Here is an 18,487-nt window from a genome sequence, read left to right as displayed (position 1 = left end):
CATGTGAAAGGCTGGGCTGGATGAATCCCTATCTGGAATTAAGATTGCCAAAAGAAATATCAACAATCTCAGATATGCAGATGACACAACCTTGATGGCAGAAAGCGAGGAGGAATTAAAGAACCTTTTAATGAGGGTGAAAGAGGAGAGCACAAAATATGGTCTGAAGCTCAACATCAAAAAAACAAAGATCATGGCCACTGGTCCCATCACCTCCTGGCAAATAGAAGGGGAAGAAATGGAGGAAGTGAGAGATTTTACTTCTTGGGTTCCGTGATCACTGCAGATGGTGACAGCAGTCGCGAAATAAAAAATACGCCTGCTTCTTGGGAGAAAAGCAATGACAAACCTAGACAGCATCTTAAAAATCAGAAACATCACCTTGCTGACAAAGGTCCATATAGTCAAAGCTATGGTTTTCCCAGTAGCGATGTATGGAAGTAAGAGCTGGACCATAAAGAAGGCTGATCACTGAAGAATTGATGCTTTTGAATTCTGGTGCTGGAGGAGACTCTTGAGAGTCCCATGGACTGCAAGAAGATCAAACCTATCCATTCTTAGGGAAATCAGCCCTGAGTGCTCACTGGAAGGACAGATCATGAAGATGAGGCTCCAATACTTTGGCCACCTCATGAGAAGAGAAGACTCCCTGGGAAAGCCCCTGATGTTGGGAAAGATTGAGGCCTCAAGGAGAAGGGGATGACAGAGGACAAGATAGTTGGACAGTGTTCTCGAAACTACCAACATGAGTTTGACCAAGCTGCGGGAGGCAGTGGAAGACTGGAGTGCCTGGCGTGCTCTGGTCCATGGGGTCACGAAGAGTCGGACATGACTAAACAACTAAACAAAAACAACAACAACATATGAGGGTGAATGGCAGTGCTATTTTTCTAGAAAAAGAGGTGCCAGAGCTCACCCTGAACACCTCCCTTGTTCTCTTATGATGGCAATGGTTCCCATTTGAGAGATGCCATGAGTTCTGGCAAGTTCTAGCAGAAAAAAGCCCTGGCAATTGGTGAGAGTTTGGGAGATAATCCTAACATTAACTTCTGGTTCAGCATAGTAGGTGCAAGCAACATGTAGCAAAAAGGTAAAGGACCCCTGTGTGGTTAAGTACAGTCGAAGGTGACTATGGTGTTGTGGCGCTTATCTCACTTTCAGGCCAAGGGAGCCAGCATTTGTCCACAGACAGCTTTCCAGATCATGTGGCCAGCATGACTAAACTGCTTCTAGCACAATGGAACACCGTGACAGAAACCAGAGTACACGGAAATGCCGTTTACCTTCCCGCCACAGTGGTACCTATTTATCTACTCACACTGGCATGCTTTTGAACTGCTAGGTTGGCAGGAGCTGGGATAGAGCAACGGGAGCTCACCCCATCACATTCTGATTGGCAAGCCCAAGAGGCTCAGTGGTTTAGACCACAGCGCCACCCACATCCCCTGCCACATGTGGCAGCAAGGGAAGAAAATGCAGCACACCTCCTTTCAGCATTGCAAGGCCCTTAAAAGGTTTTTAAAAAGATGAGTGAGAGACTTCCCAAGCTTAGCCCACAACCTTTATGATTAATTAGAGATTTGAACCTGGGTCTCCCAGTCTGAGTCCCACACCTTAACCAGGGCATCACATAGCATCTGGAATTCAAAAGAGTCCCACTTTCCACGGGGATCTGTGGTATGTTTCTAGATTTGAAATGGTGTAAAAAGCTGAACAGGAACTTAAACGGATGAAGCAATGCTTTAAGTCTGTTGTAGGAAACATCACATTTTAAAGCTATCCTTCACTTCATAAAAGCTGGAAGGGCTATTTGTCTTAAATGTTTGACATGCCTGCCTTTAAATGGCTAAAAGCCTGGAATGCATATTCAAGGAACAAGTCTCCATTGTAAACATTTTTTGAAAAAAGACACAAACATGAATGCAGAGACATAAAGCGGAAAATTGTTTTAACCTTCCTTCAGAAATTTTTGGATTGAAGATGTAAGTTTTCCCCCTTGGGTATAGAAGAAGAATGGAGTATGAAAAACTGGTTGAAGTTCATTTCACACTGTGGCATATAATGCATTTGTAAAGTAAGCATAATAAATTTTGCATCATAATGACAGGCTACATGAAAAATGCAGTAGAAATGTTAGCTCTGGCATTTTGTCCAGCAACGAGTGATTGATCATCAGCAAGAGGATTCCTTCTAGTTTAGGTACATTTGACTACTTTCTGCTCCTGTGCCTTTATAGCAGCTTGATCTGCAGACATGGGCAGGTAATAAAGTAAATCTCTGTGTTCTAAAAAGTTGCACTTGTGTGCAGATTAAGCTGTACTTAAAGTCATAGGAGCCAAGCTTGCTCCCCCCCTTATTATTATTGCTAAAGCTAAATTATAAATTGCCTGTCATTCCTTCACCCTGGGGAAAATATGAATGAACTCATTCTTTGTATCTATTTTGAGACTTAGGTGGATTTCTGTCATATTCATCTGAATAACTCGCAGCCTAAATGAATTACCTTAACGTCTAAGTGAGGTGAATTACACAATTCACATTTTTACAGGTGGGAAACCGGAGTGTTTAGGGAACCTTTCTGGCTCTGTGGGCCAGATCTTTACTGATCACAGCCTCCTGAAGCAAATATGGCAGGTGAATGGGATGCCCACCTGCCCATCACCTGACATCACAATGATATCAAGTGAGAAGATGCTTTGAAATCCCAGTTTCAAAGCACCCAATGCTTCGGCCCATCAACTGATGAATGGGAGAGCCAAAACCTCTTTTTTGCAGACTTCAGCTGCACATGCAAGTTTCCTGCAGATGAAAACTTAGACTCTTACAAAACACAGTGTTGTAAACAAAATCTGCTCTTTTTTCCTTATCGGGTATCCAAGAGCCCATATAGAGTCCTTAAGTGGGTTTCCTATCGGTAGAAGAAAGTAACAGAGACCAACCAGAGAATATTGAGAAGCAAAGCAGCTAGTAAGCCTGATCTTTATTAAACTGTTGCAACATGGTCCTCACTCACCACATGCAGGAGGGAGGAGGAACCCAGAACAATGAGGTGCAAGCCCTTATATAGACTTTTGAAATTGCCCGCCCTGTAGCTCAAGGCCACCCACCCCAATACATCATACATACATCACTGAAGGGGCGGTCTACAGCAGAAATACATCACCGGAGGCAGTCTACAGCAGAAATCCTGTCTGGCAGGAAACCTGTTAATGGTCACTGATTGCTTTTACCTGGGCATCTGGCCATTCTTTTGTGATGATCAATACTTAATTCCTGAGTCCAGGTCATAGGCTCACCCTATTCATATCTTACATGTGCCCTTAAGGCAGGATTTGTGAGCACAGAGGCAATGGGGAGGGTTTTCCCATTTCTGTCCAAACTGCAGAGGAATATTTGTGGTCACTGGGAGAGTCAAAATGGTTTGGGAGAGTTAAAATGACTTCTGGCTTGTTCTCCTGTACTATTTCAGACACATGGTTTATATAAAAAAAATTCCTTCCAGTAGCACCTTAAAGACCAACTAAGTTAGTTCTTGGTATGAGCTTTCGTGTGCATGCACACGAAAGCTCATACCAAGAACTAACTTAGTTGGTCTTTAAGGTGCTACTGGAAGGAATTTTTTTTATTTTGACTATGGCAGACCAACACGGCTACCTATCTACTAATGGTTTATATACTTATGTATGTGTTTGCCTTTATGAATTTATGAACATTGAATTTATATATTTGAGACCTTAAATTCTTATGACAACAGTTTCAAATACACAGTTGTCTCAGGGGTCATGGCAATATGTGGATTCTTTCTCCGTATATATGGATGCTTCACTAATTCTTTCAGAAATGCTTTCTCAAAATTGTGCACAGAAGATTGCTAGTCAAAATAATTGAGTTTTTTAAAGTTTCTTTTTTATTTTTAAAATTACTTGATCTGGAATCATACAGTGCTGTCTCTGTACAGCATAAAATGTTGGGGCCATATTATCCCATCTATTCCCAAATAATATAATTTCCTGAAATAACTGTGATTTCGTCAATATGAATTGCCCATCTCCCCCCCCCCATCCCTGCTCATTTCCATTGAAAGAGCTCTGAAATATTTCACTCCACAAAGAACATTTGTGGTTTCTTCTTCTTCTTCTTCTTCTTCTTCTTCTTCTTCTTCTTCTTCTTCTTCTTCTTCTTCTTCGGATACTGCAAACAAAAATATATCAACTTACAAACTAACTCAGAACACCCATGTGTCACCAGCCTAGCAACAGCCTAATGTGGAGACATCAGATTTTATAAAACAATAGGGGGTAAAGTCAGTGGGAGGAGGGTAGATTACACTGTCATAGGTAATAGATTAACTTGCTTTTACAGTGACCCAAATCGCATTACCTTTTGTGGAAATCAATGCATGGGACTCATCGCCCAAATCCTGGCATCTCAAGCACAAACCCATTTTCTTTTATTGGAAATGTACCTACTGAAGGTTTAGACTTTATATACCAGGCACAGGTCTAATATAACCAGAGGAGCCTATGTCTTATTTTCTCTATTTACACACAAAGTGATATTAAGGGAAATAGAGGTGAGTTTCAATACTGCTGGGCAGAACTGACTTGCATAGTACAAACCTGGAATAGTAGGTTGTGGGGGTGGGAAACCCCTCAGTATCAGCCTATAGCTCTCTTCAGTGCGTCTGTCTGGAAGCTTTGATATCCTGTAGACTAGGAAGCGGTAAATTACAAGTGTCCATCAAGACAAGGTGTACCAAAGTGAGAATTTCATGCAGCTTGTTATCAATCTCCCTTTCCACTATAACATTCCAACCCAAACATACAATTTCCTCTATTCCAACTGAATTGAGACATTTCAAGAGCTATATAAATAAATCAAGATTATCTGTAACTAAACTAGGTGAGAATCTGCCTCTGGCTCCTTCAGAGATGGAGAACAGTCATCTTTAAATGAGGCCCCCTGTGCAGTGAAGCCTCTGGATACCTGTAGCAGCTATCAGTTGTGACAGCTGCAAAAGGTGCCGAACAATTGAGAACTCCTTTTTGGTTCTTTCCATGCTCCAGGTAAGGAGAAACCTGTCACTGCTTGGCCAGTCACACACCCTTTGGGGGCAGTTGCTGGCAGCTGTCTTCTTTCTTTGATCTTTCTCTTCTTGACTGCTCTTGCCTACATTCTACATAATGCAGGGGAAAGCAGCCTACATAAGAGAAACTCATGGCCAGTAATCAGGGGTAATGGGAGTTGCAGTCTGGCAATATCTGAAGTGCCTACGGTTAACCATCTCTGGTTTAAAGTGTCTGCCTTCTTGATCTAGGACAGGCTTCCCCAATCTGAACCACATGAAATCCTTCATGTTCAGCTGTGACATGTGGAACAGGCCGTTAAGAATCTGATGGAAGGGACAGGCACTTCCTTGTTCTCCCTCCCTCCCACCCCCAGAATGGGAAGCACTTCCTTGTTCTCCCTCCCCCCCACCCCCAGAATGGGAAACCCAAGTGGGGAAACACCTGGGGAGGGCTAGTGAGTGTTTGAAATTTGGTGTATGCTGGTGTTCGTGTGTGAATGCTGATGAGAAATATCTGAAACAAGGATGGGAAACTTATGGCCCTCCAAATGCCTTGAACTACAATTCCCAAAATCCCTGACAACTGACAAGGCTGACTGGGGCTGATGGGAGTTGGAATCTGACAACTACTGCTTCTTGCTTTGGTTGCAAGAGGTCATGGGTTCAGTTCCTGGACAAGTCCCTGCAATGGGAGAAAGCAGGACTACAAAACCATTAGGAGAGAGATCATGGCTCATTGGTTGAGAACTCACAGGAGCTGGTGCAGGGACTGGATAAACTACACCAGGTGTGATAAAGGATAGACGGCTGCCTCTGTCAGGCACCAGTTGACCTCCTCTCTGGAGTCATGGGTGCTTCTCCCAGTGCTCCACAAGCATTGATGCATATATGTAACACACATGTGCCCATAGCAAGCATGAGGAAGGGGGTGGTGGAACACACCTGACTCTTTCCAGTCTGGGCCCCATTCACCTATTTTTATCTGTCATTCCGTTCAATTTCATGTCCATTCTTTGCAAATTCAATTGAAAAGTGTTCATTCTGTTATTATGGGTATTACACTCCCCATTAACTCTTGTATTGTTTTCTCACTTTGTTGATTGCTTACCTGGTCTCCTTTGGGAGGAAGGGTGGACTAGAAACATAATGAATAAATAAAGAACGACTTCAACTTTGGTTGCATTCTTTACTAAAATTATTCTTTATCAACAGACACATGCTTTACTTTCCAGGGATGGTGATTTTAAAGGGTGGGAAAGTCATCCTGCAGCGCTGGAATTAAAGCAGGCAACTGGACAGGACAGAACAGTTGCCCACTACATTGACCAATAAGAGCAGTCATTATTGTAGAACACCTGCTGTGGCCCACACTGCTGCAGGAGAGGTGGTGCTGCTGATTCCAAAGTCCTCTGTTCTGGCTCATCTTCCTCCCTGTTCTTGTTGTTGCTGCCTTTTCTCCTGACCTCTCCAAGTATACAAGCTGTGTCTAGAGCAAGAAGAACCACAGCCTCCACTTGCCTTGCCCTCTCTTTCCTAGAAGCGGAGCTGATTGTAAGAGCAAGGATTGTCATTGAGGCTTATTAGCTTGGGTGAAAGTTGTTTCAGGCGTGTAGTGAGTTGAATCTGTTGCAACATTTCTATGATGCCCTCTGGGTAATCAAAGCCCTTCCCATTTGTTATCATCTTGTAATTCTTTGGAGAATTCTAAAAGATAGGTCACTATTATTATCTGTATATTGCAGATGGAAGGCTGAGAGACTTCACCTTGCTTAAGGACAATGACTGAGCTCATGGAAGAGGCAAGATTTGGACTGAGGGCTTCCTGGTTTGTTCTTCTATCTGTTGGTTGCTACGCTACACAAGACAGATTCTCTGCTAGATGGCATGCTGTGTTTTGCATATCCTCACTCATTAAGGTGGAGTGCCGACTTTGAGGTTTTGGTAATATGCAGATTTGTTTAAATTTAATCAATTAATGAATCAATGAATATTAAAAGGTCAACAATACTCTAAAGCACTCCTGAGAAGATTTCGTAGTGCTTGACATTAGAGCTACAGGTGTAAGCAAGTTCCTGATTAATAGAAGCTCCAGCAACACAAGTATGAATACACACAAACACACACCTCTTTTACTGGCTGGTTATGTTAGGAATCCCAGGGCGTATATGTGTATAATGTGCATATATTATTGTCCATATAATAATACATATAACACGTGAGAATAGTTCAAAATTTTAGTGGAAACACTAGGGTTGTAAGAGGGCATCATTTTCCATTCTTCCATTACACTTCACCTTCCACCAAACATTATGGTATTTGTCTTGCAAAAGAAATGCAATGCAAATGGGAGGAAAACATAATCAATTTTGTATCATTTTCAGACTGAAAACAACAACGATGAATACAGATCTTATTTGCTGGATTGATTTCTGTTCTGCACATGGGATGAATAAGCAAACATAAGCAATTTCCACTCCTGTTTCTGTCTCCCACCCTTTTTTGGAATTGTATGACATCCCTAGGAAGCAACATAAAAATTTCCTTCTGAGTGAGATCAAGAACATGGGAATTAGACTCTTTTAAAATCACATAGAGTGTATATCGGAAATAAAAGTTATTAATAAAAAAAAAAGAACATGGGAATTAGGGGGGGGGGGATCCATGATGATAAGCTCAACATTTTCAGAGATCTTCAGAAAATTGCACTCTTAAGTCAGAAATAGTTTGACTGATGCATTTGGTTCCCAACCCCCATCCTTATGTTTTGTTCCTCTTCCTCCAAAGAGCTTGAGGTGATGTGCATGTTTCTCATCTACTCATTTCACCCCCTGTCATCTCCATATGCAAAGAACTTTCAAAGTGTGTAGTCACATTGCAATTATTAGATGTGTTTTTCCCCCATTTTAATTTAACACACCAAATGAGTTTTATATTTTAATAACATCAAGAACAAATAATTGCTTCTGAAACCAGGCAGATCCCATTAAAAAAAACATAGTTCTCCTTTCTACAAGGTGACAGACATTCTATTGAAGTTGGAGCACAGCAGGAGATGAACTATTTTGCTCCCACCCACAATCAAGATGAGTTTGTTTGCTCATTTCCCCACCTTTCTTGAATTCAGACATTTTTTCTGTCATTGGGTACACGAAGTTCCTTGAGTTTAACTTTCATGTGGTCTAGAGAATACTGTATACAAAGACTGAAGACTGAAATTGACAAGAGCTAGGGCTGCAATAGTTGCTCGTTCTGAAATGAGCATTCTCACAGCTGTAAAGTGCTAGGCTTTTGTATTGTGCTCTGTACTTCCTATTCAAGCTCAGAAACCCAACAGAAAGAAAGAAACACAATCTTTCAAGATAGTCACACACATGGGGGAACTACAAAGGAACCTTTAGCACATTAAATACTTAACACACTTAGGACGGCATAAGCTTTTGTGGACATGAGGCCCCTTCATCTGATTAGGACTAAATCCCATTGAATTCATCTGATTAGGAATGGGTCCCACTGAATTAAGAAGAACTAGCTTCTGAGTAAACCTGCTAGGATTGAGCTACTTTTTAAGCACATGCAGTCCAACTGAATGCCTGCTTACTCCTCGGTAAAGCTTACTCCATGGTAAGTGTGCATAGGATGGTTTCCTTTGATTGCAATTTTAAACATACCTATAAGAGAGTAAGTCACACTCAGAACATACTTCTGAATAAACATGCCTGAGATTGTGCTATTATTAATGGGGAGGTAGAATTCTCTGACAGTTTGGCTGAGGTGGAAAAACACATTTTCAGAAAAATTCCCAGAAGTCTCTCTTCTGAGAATTTTTTTGTTCATTTTGACATGGAATGGAACTCATATTGTTACTCAGGGATTTTTTTCCCTTCAAGCCAGATCTCTCCGGAACTGATTTCCTGCACCTCTCAGGTGAGCAGCATTGCCTTTATAAGAGAACAAGGGATACGTTCATGGTGACTTCCGGCACCTCTTTTTCTGGGGGGGGGGGGGAGCACTGTTGTTAGTTCATATTAGTGGTTAAATGATGCTATGGGCTAATAGAAGAAGGCTGGAAGGAATAGGGGCCAAGCCCTTCCACAATGTTAAAATACATGGGCTGGATGGACAGGTGAACTCAAAATCCTCCCACCAGTGGAGAATTTGGGGAAAACTTTATGCTAAATATTTTCTAGAGAGATCTGGAATTCTCCAGACACTTTAAAGAAGTCTTTAAAAGGGGATTGCTTCCTTCCTTCCTTCCTTCCTTCCTTCCTTCCTTCCTTTTTGCACAATCAAAAAACACGTGTACATTGTGGGCAGGGGTGTAGTAGCAGGCTCTAACCTCTGACTTCCATGTGTTCACAAGTGCACTTGTATGGCCCACTTGCACAAGTCCTGCACTGTACTTTATGAAAAAGATACACACCCAAAGTTTGAAACATCTAGTGTGGTGTAATGGTTAGAGTTTTGGAGCAGAACCTGGGAATGGGAACTATTTACAAACTATTTAAAAAGACAACAAAGGGATTTGGACTCCTTGACAGGTTTTGAATAAACATCCACAAATTCATCAGTAGAACATATGATAAATAAAGCAATGATATGTACAGTTTTATAACATGCAGAGAATAATATGTATAAACAAATCAGAGAAAGGAGCTGAGGGAAGTTTTTGAAGGGTGGGATTGGGAGGGAGGGGGGAAATGGAAAAATGTAATTGGATAAATTGATTTATAAATTGATTTGTTAAAAGTGAGTAATACATTTATTTTTTTTTAAAAAAAGAACCTGGGAGATCAGGGTTCAAATCCCATCTCAGCCATGAAATTCACAGAGCAATATTCAGGTAGTCAGAGTCTTTCACTCTAACCTTCCTCTCAGAATTATTCACAGTCAAACTAGGAGAGGGTAGACTGTGTATGCTACCTTAAAGCTCCTTGGAGCAAAGGTAGGATATCTCAGTAACAGCGAATAAATAATTATTTAAAATGGGTTTCTTTTCAGTCTGCAGTGACTCTTCAGATGCACAAGAAGTTAGCATTCTTATTCTACATATGGTCAAATGTGAGAAGAGACAACGGGCAGATGGGCAGAGTGAAACGGAGGCCTCTTGTATATGAGCAGAGAGAAAGTAGAGCATAACATCTGCTCCCTGAGAATTGCAAGGAACCATATGGGAATGCCAAGCCAACAGCTGGGGAGCTGTCCAGCTTATCCTTTCTCCTCCTAGGTAGCAAAGAGATGGATTATGGCTGGGCATGCTGCTTCCATTTCACAGCCAGAACAGTCAAGAGAAAAGAGAGTAGAGCATTCAACCTCAAAGACACACATAACCACAATCCCAAATCGCTGCTTCCATAGCTGGTCCGGTGACAGAAGCAAACTAAGCAAATGTCTCAAGTGTCAAAATTCCAGGTCTATCTGTCTCAGCTATGGCAATGTCTTTGGGGAGAGAGATGCTGTTTGAACTGGGCATGAGAACATACCCAGAGGCAGTTTATCAGCTGGGAGATATGCCCTGTGATCTAGAATACCCAGTTTTCTGTTTCTCTTTTCCATCTGATGTTCAAAATACAACCACTGACAGTCCTCACTGGGCTGTTTTATTGCAGGGTTGCCATACGTCTGGAATTTTCTGGACATAGCCGGTATTCTGTCCTTGTTAGCAGCATCTGGGCAGAAAATCACTGAAATGTCCAGGAAAATCTGCATGTATGGCAGCCCATGTTGGAAGTGTAGATTTTGGTGAATTTCATTAAAAAGTAGCTCAAAAACCCATTTTTGTGAGATTTTGCAAAAAAAAAATGAGGCTCAATAACTTTGGCCCCAGAAGAAGAAGAAGAAGAAGAAGAAGAAGAAGAAGAAGAAGAAGAAGAAGAAGAAGAAAAAGAAGAAAAAGAAGAAGAAAAACTCAACAAATTTGCCAAAATCTGGTGTCCAGATTTTCATTTTTTGAAATATGGCAATCCTATTTTATTGTTTCACATGTACTTCTATAATTTTTGGGTTCCCCTCAAGCTTGCCTCCCTCTTGTTTCTCAGGTGTCCCACTTTGGCTCCATGTCTGTGTGTACTCACTACTTAGGTTCACTATTAGAAGGAGTGATGGGGGAAAATGTATCCCAGGTAAGTATGGGGGAGAAATTCATTTAAAGGAAATCTTACTTAATGCTCATTTTCTGAAGCAATGTGTGAACCAGAACACAACCGCCTTTCAAAATCCCCTCTTTTCTGAATTTCGGGGAAAGTGTGCATACATTCGTGAAAATAACACGCAAAATGTATTGTGCTAGGGGAACTTGCTTTTTGAAAATGTGCCTATTAAGAAAAATTGCATACAAAAAGTCTATATTAACAACAACAACAACAACAACAACAATTTATTTATACCCCCCCTACCCGGCCAGAGCCGGGCTCAGGGCGGCTAGCACCAATAAAATTGCAATAAAAAACCCAATTTAAAATACAGGTTAAAATATAATTTAAAATGCAGCCTGATTTTAATAGTAGCCCATAGATCAAAACCATAAGGGGAGGGAAACATAAGGGTCAGACTGAGTCCAAACCAAAGGCCAGGCAGAACAGCTCTGTCTTGCAGGCCCTGTGGAAGATGTCAAGTCCCACAGGGCCCTAGTCTCTTGTGACAGAGTGTTCCACCAAGTTGGGGCCAGTACTGAAAAGGCCCTGGCCCTAGTTGAGACCAATCTAACCACCTTGAGACTTGGGACCTCCAAGGTGATTGTTATTTGTGGACCTTAAGGTCCTCCGCGGGGCATACCAGGAAAGGCAGTCCCGTAGGTACGTGGGTCCTAGGCCACATAGGCCTTTAAAGGTCAAAACCAGCACCTTAAACCTGACCCTGTACTCCACTGGGAGCCAGTGCAGTTGGTAAAGCACTGGATGAATGTGATCCCCTGGCAAGGACCCCGTAAGGAGCCTCGCTGCGGCATTCTGCACCTGCTGGAGTTTCTGCTAAATAAATTAGGAGAAATTAACCTTGAAAGCTTTTGAATTTTCATGAGGACTTACAAAAAACACTGCAAATTGCTGCAGAAATTAGAAGAACTAAATTTTAAAAATGGAAAAATGAGAAACTGAAACAATCCAAAATTGACATATTTAGCCATTCCTAATCTCAGATCAACTCTTGATGATATCCCACATTTTTCTGTCTATAAGACATCCCCATGTATAAGACGCCCTCTATTTTGGGGGACTCCGATGTAAGAAGATGGGGGAGATACTATCCATGTATAAGACGAGTCCAGATTTTGAACATTATTTTAGAGTAAAAAAACATAGTCTTATACATGGAAAAGTATGGTAATTAATGTACTAATGTAATGCAACTCAGCATATGATAGATCACAATTCTGGAGGGATGGAATATTTTAAATTTGCTTCAAGAAGACAATAATAATAACATTGACAGCAACAACAGGTCTTGACTGGAACTTACCACTTTAGCTGGATGATGTTTGTATCATATCATTTTAGGCATCAGATAGGTAGCTACCACTCCCCATCCTCCAAGGAGTGAAGAAAACATGACAGAGGGATCGTTGTTTTCAGGCTGCCACTTTTGCTATGTAGAAACAAGTTTGGGAGTTTTGGGCATTGTTTCAGAAGCCTGTTTGACTGGGAGCAACGATGGGACAAAAGAAAGACGCATATACAGTATAACATAAAAAATAGTGCCCCTCTCCAAGCAGTTTTGACTCTGTTCAAAGCTGTTGCCTGTCTCCAGCCCTTAGGGGTTTTGAAAAATTACAAGCAGAACAAAGGCGCCAACCGACTTGAAACATTTGTGCAATGTTTGAGCTTACCCCTGGCAGTATTGCAAAATTAACTGCATTGTAATGGTGCTAGAAGGGACACGGGTGGCGCTGTGGGTTAAACCACAGAGCCTAGGACTTGCTGATCAGAAGGTCAGCAGTTCGAATCCCTGCGACGGGGTGAGCTCCCGTTGCTCGGTCCCTGCTCCTGCCAACCTAGCAGTTCAAAAGCACGTCAAAGTGCAAGTAGATAAATAGGTACTGCTCCAGCGGGAAGGTAAACGGCGTTTCCGTGCGCTGCTCTGGTTCTCCAGAAGTGGCTCAGTCATGCTGGCCACCTGACCCAGAAGCTGTACGCCGGCTCCCTCGGCCAATAAAGCGAGATGGGCACCGCAACCCCAGAGTCGGTCATGACTGGACCTAATGGTCAGGGGTCCCTTTACCTTTACCTTTAATGGTGCTAGATCATTACGTTTTCCAAAAGTGCCTGGCACCCAAAATAGGGACACAATAATTTCAGGGTGGAACAATACAAGGTGCAGGTGTGTGTAGGGCAGAACACGTCATATGAATCTAGGCCTTCAGAGCTGCTCTCCTCTTCCCTATCCCCTTGGCCACAGAACCTGGATGAAGCTCAAAGAACCTACCATCTGAATTCCTCCGCAATCAATGTAACCGGAACTAGCTTGGTCTGGTTCTCTCTCCACACTGCAATCTCAAGAGCAGCATAGCAGTTTTCCCACTGATGTGGCTGAAGTGTATCCAGCTTAACATTTGAAGGTCATCATATGACTCCTGGCCTCCTTTGACACAGAAGCTGTCCTCTGGCTATGGAATCCAGGCTTTAAACACACTGACAAGAAAGAACTTGTCAAAAATCTGCCTGCGGGGAACTGCTGGATGTTAACCACTTTTGAAACACTCAGCCATGTGTTACAGGAGCTTAGATATGCACTGGTGAACTGTCTCAGCCCCAAGTGGGGATCTTCTGAATTAGGAGACCTTGTCATGGTTCTGTTGCAATCATTTAGTGGCTCTGCGTCTTGTGTCATGACCTCTCAAGAGTAGGCATTGATGCCAAGTACATTCCCAAGCACCTCTATTGCATTATCTCTGTCCTCTCTGCAGAAAAATGCAGCAAATAATTTTGTCAATGAAAGTTTTTGTCAATTTCAGCCAAATATTTAGTTGGTTCTTTTGAAGCGGTATGTGAACATCAGCCGCTCTTGCTACTTGCAATCCCTGGCAATGAGTATTACGTCTTCCCTTCAATTCAGTTTCTTCTCTTCTTCATTTGGACTTCATCTCCTCTAGGTCTGGGGTGGGAAACCTGTGGTTCTTCAGATGTTGCTTGACTACAGCTTCCTTCAGTCTTGGCTACTGACCATGCCAGCTGGGACTGATGGGAACTGAAAGCCAACAAGTTTAGAAGGGCTGAAGATCACTCTAGATCACTCTTTTTTTATAATTCACCTTTCCATGCCTTCCACTTTCTTGGACCCATGCTTCTTCCTTTCTCAAGACCCTGTCATTTGCTATTCCTCATGTCTTGGGTCTTTCTGCCTGCTCTACCTTGTCTCTGGAAAGGCCATATACCTCAGGAGCAAGAGGGCCACAGCTCATTAGCAGAGAATGTGTGCGCACACAGAAGCAATCTGGTTTGATCCCTGGCATTTCTGGTCAAAGGATTAGGGAGAAATAAAATCTCCCTTTGTGGAAGGAATTGTAGCTCCGTGGTGGAGTTCACACTTAGCATGCAGAAGTTCCCAGGTTTAATCCAAGCAGGCTTTCCCAAACTGTTTTTTGACTACAACTTCCATCATCCCTAACTAGCAGGATCAGTGGTAAGGGATGATGGAAATTGTAGTCCAAAAACAGCTGGACACCCAACTTCGGGAAACCCTGATCCACAGCATCTCTTGGTAGGGCTGGGAAAGACCTCTCCAAGGAAACCTGGAGGCAGCCTGCCAGTCACTATAGACAATAGCAGTTCATTTATCTGAACTTCCTATGAATATTTCCTACCCAACATTGGCCAATAATGCTAAGGACTAGAGGGCTCTGCCAAAAAGAGCCACCAACAACTCTATCTGATCCCATCCCCATGACTTTCAGCTCTGTGCTACCAGAAACGTCATCATTACCATGTTGGCCACAAAATCCTTTGCCCCAGTACGATACAGACTTTAAAGTAGTACATTAAACATTTACACTGGCATGTTCTTCTGCCACGCCAGCAGGAAATCACAGCTTTAACACTACACTAACAAATTTATAATACAATGGTAACAATTGTGAAATGAGATAGTACAGGGCATTGAACGCTCAAATTGCCCTGGGGAGATCTGGGTTCAAACATGGGTTCAACTGTAGAAAGCTCATTGGGTAACCATGAATGGATGACAAATTCTACAGTAGCAATGTGCAGTGCAATTTGGGAAGGGTGGGGAAACTGCAAATCTACCAAATGCCAGAGGTGTGAGGGGGCCTGTTGGGGGACACCTTTTGGAAGCAACTTAGTATTTATTTTTCCTATGGGACTCAGATTTCATCAGCTGCACTGGTAAAAAAAATCTGAGAAGACACTTCAACAGGAGGCGAAGATCCCAGTGCGGTTGATTTGTAATCCATTGTAACAAATGAATCGGCTGTTGCTGGATGACCTCCAAAGAGACCAAGACAATATTGTAATATTTCCAGCCTACATTTTCACAAAAGTTAATGAATGAGAAACCCAAGAACCTCCTCAGAGAGATTTAATAACACAGTTCAGCAGCAGCAGCAGCAGCAGCAGCAGCAATCCTTTGATGGCAAATATATGCCTTGGCAATAGAGCTGATGTGCTCATTGAAGGAGTAGAATTAGGCTAGAGTCCATGGATAACGTGAGAGATGGTTTGGCCTTGCAGATGGAATTCACCAAAAGCACCACCTGTCTGGCTCGACTTCCACATAACTCATATTTGTCGGTAGCTACTAATCTTTTCTTGCAGGGCAAGGGATTCAAAAGGTTAGCGCTGGAATGAGTACAAATACCACATCAATATGAGAGATGGAGAAAATCTAATGAAAAAAATCACAGCGGAAGCTCAGCATTGGAAGGGTGGATGAATTATTCTTGCTGGACTGAAGCAGCAGACAAATTTAGCTGGTCCATAGTAATAAGATGCTACTAAATTTCCGTTAATTTTAGCTCTGCTTTAAACAAATTGTAGTTTCACAAGAAGACTTATCCATTCAGGAGGCAGGCTCACTAATCTAGCTCTTCACTGATCCCATCAACCTGAAATCAACCCCAAGGTAAATTAAGAATATTTCATGGAAGTTTAGCATTGTTGCTCAAATTATTAAAGTTCACAGCTACCTGCTGTGCAAAGCTGATCACTGCTATCTAGCACCACATTTCTCCAATTTGATTTTCCCCACAAGTACTTTTCAGTGGCTAGATGAGCTTTGCTGTGTTGGTTACAGGCTGCTGTGCTTGGCCTGCTGCCCTTGCTAAGCCTCTGAAAATTGGCCCTTTTTGTCTACTATCTTCCAAATTAATTGTGCTGAATTAAAAAGGGGAGGGAAGTGCCATTTCCTGTTGCTTTGATAGCTGCCAGTCCATCACATCGGGTTGTCTCCAATGCTATTGCTACTCAGAATACAACCTCTTGTTCTTTAACTGTTGTCCATTAATTCCACTAGGTCTACTGTGAGTAGGAATGGCAATGAATTCACCCCATCACTCAAATTCCCCAACCTGAAGTTGAATATAGAAAGTTGGTTTATACTGAGTCACATTCATTGGTGTGTCTAGACTGGCGTTGCTTATTCTTACTGTCTTTAACTCACCATGGTCTCAGGCAGAGTATGTCACATGCTACTTGCTTCTTTTGAACTGAATGTGTGGGGTTGAACCTGGCTCTTCCTTCATGCAAAGCTCTACCTCTGAGCTTTGGCTCCCCCCTGAGGTAGTCGGTTGTCTGTAGTCAAATCACTGCAAAAGCAACAGGAAATGCCTATAACACACAGCTCTATTTTTAATCACATCTCTCTACAATACTGAACATTATGAAACCTAACATTTGCTGTGGTTTTGGTTTGTTGGTTTTTTTTTTTTAAAGTGCTACAGGATGACTGGTAGTACTGATTTTTCTCTCTCCAGATGGCTTGAGGAACATCTAAAGTATCTGAGGCAATTTTCGAAGCAGAACTGTTTTTTTAGTATTTACAGTAGCTTAGGAGGTGATATGGAGAATAGCGGGAACTCTGGTAACTAGAAGCCTGAGAAGCTGATGGGTTTCTACCAAATGATGTACCTAAAATTAAAGCCCTGAATGGCCTTGGCCCAGTATACCTGAAGGAGCGTCTCCACCCCTATCGTTCTGCCCAGACACTGAGGTCCAGCACCGAGGGCCTTCTGGCGATTCCCTCATTGCGAGAAGCCAGGTTACAGGGAACTAGGCAGAGGGCCTTCTCAATAGTGGCACCCACCCTGTGGAATGCCCTCCCACCAGATGTCAAAGAGAAAAATAACTACCAAACTTTTAGAAGACATCTGAAGGCAGCCTGGTTTAGGGAAGCTTTTAATGTTTAATAGGTTATTGTGTTTTAGTGTTTTGTTGGAAGCCACCCAGAGTGGCTGGGGAAACCCAGCCAGATGGACGGGGTACAAATAAATTATTATTATTATTATTATTATTATTATTATTATTATTATTATTATTATTATTATTGAAGCAAAGCATCAGACAGAAGCCATGTTGTAACTGTAACATGGCCTGCAGAGAATATCTGAGATCTTTGGAGGAAAGGGGAGGTACATGTGGGAGTACAAAATATACAGGTAGAATGGAGTGTGGAATCCTTTTCATCATGATGTCGGTGATAATGATGATTTTATTATGTATACCCCACCCATCTGACTGGGTTGCCCAAGCCACTCTGGGCAGTTGCCAACACATAATAAACCATAATAAATGTCTAAAAACTTCCTGATACAGGGCTGCCTTCAGATGTCTTCTAACAGTTGTTCAATTCCTTATCTCATTGACATCTGATGGTGGGCATTCCACCACTGCCAAGAAGGCCTCTGCTGTAACTCAGTTCTCACAGTGAGGGAACCGCCAGAAGACTCTTGGAGTTGGACCTCAGTGTCCAGGCTGAACAATGGGAGCCACGTTTCTGGGCAAACTTCCTCGGGTGGCGTACCAGTGTTGTGCAGGGGCACGATCAAACATGGCAAAGCAACAGATGTAAAACTAACCTTTGTACAGTTGGCTAGCTTCCACACACATAGGCAGCCTCCTCACTATCATCAAAGTTCAAGCACATCTAAGCCAGGCAAAAAATCCCCAGGGTGCAATGTAAAGCCAATGAGGGTTGTGGTCTCCTGAGGAAAGGAGGAGTGGCCTTGGGAGAATTCCAAGGGCCAGAAAGAGAGGCATGGAGAATTGCATTTGGCTCCTGGACCTGAGAGTCCCTACACCTGTGGCCGAATATGGTAGCACAAAATGTTTAATAGCAAGGCAAAAATGTAACACACAATGGTGTCTGGAAGCACCACTGCTGGATCTTCTATTTCAGAAGTGGGACATCTATGGCACTCCAGATGTTATTGGACTCAAGCACCCATCAACCCCAGCCAGCATGGCCAATGGTTAGAGT

Source organism: Podarcis liolepis (genome assembly GCF_965112155.1).
Source record: "Podarcis liolepis genome assembly, chromosome: 17".
NCBI lineage: Eukaryota > Metazoa > Chordata > Lepidosauria > Squamata > Lacertidae > Podarcis > Podarcis liolepis.
This window is presented reverse-complemented; position numbering follows the sequence as displayed.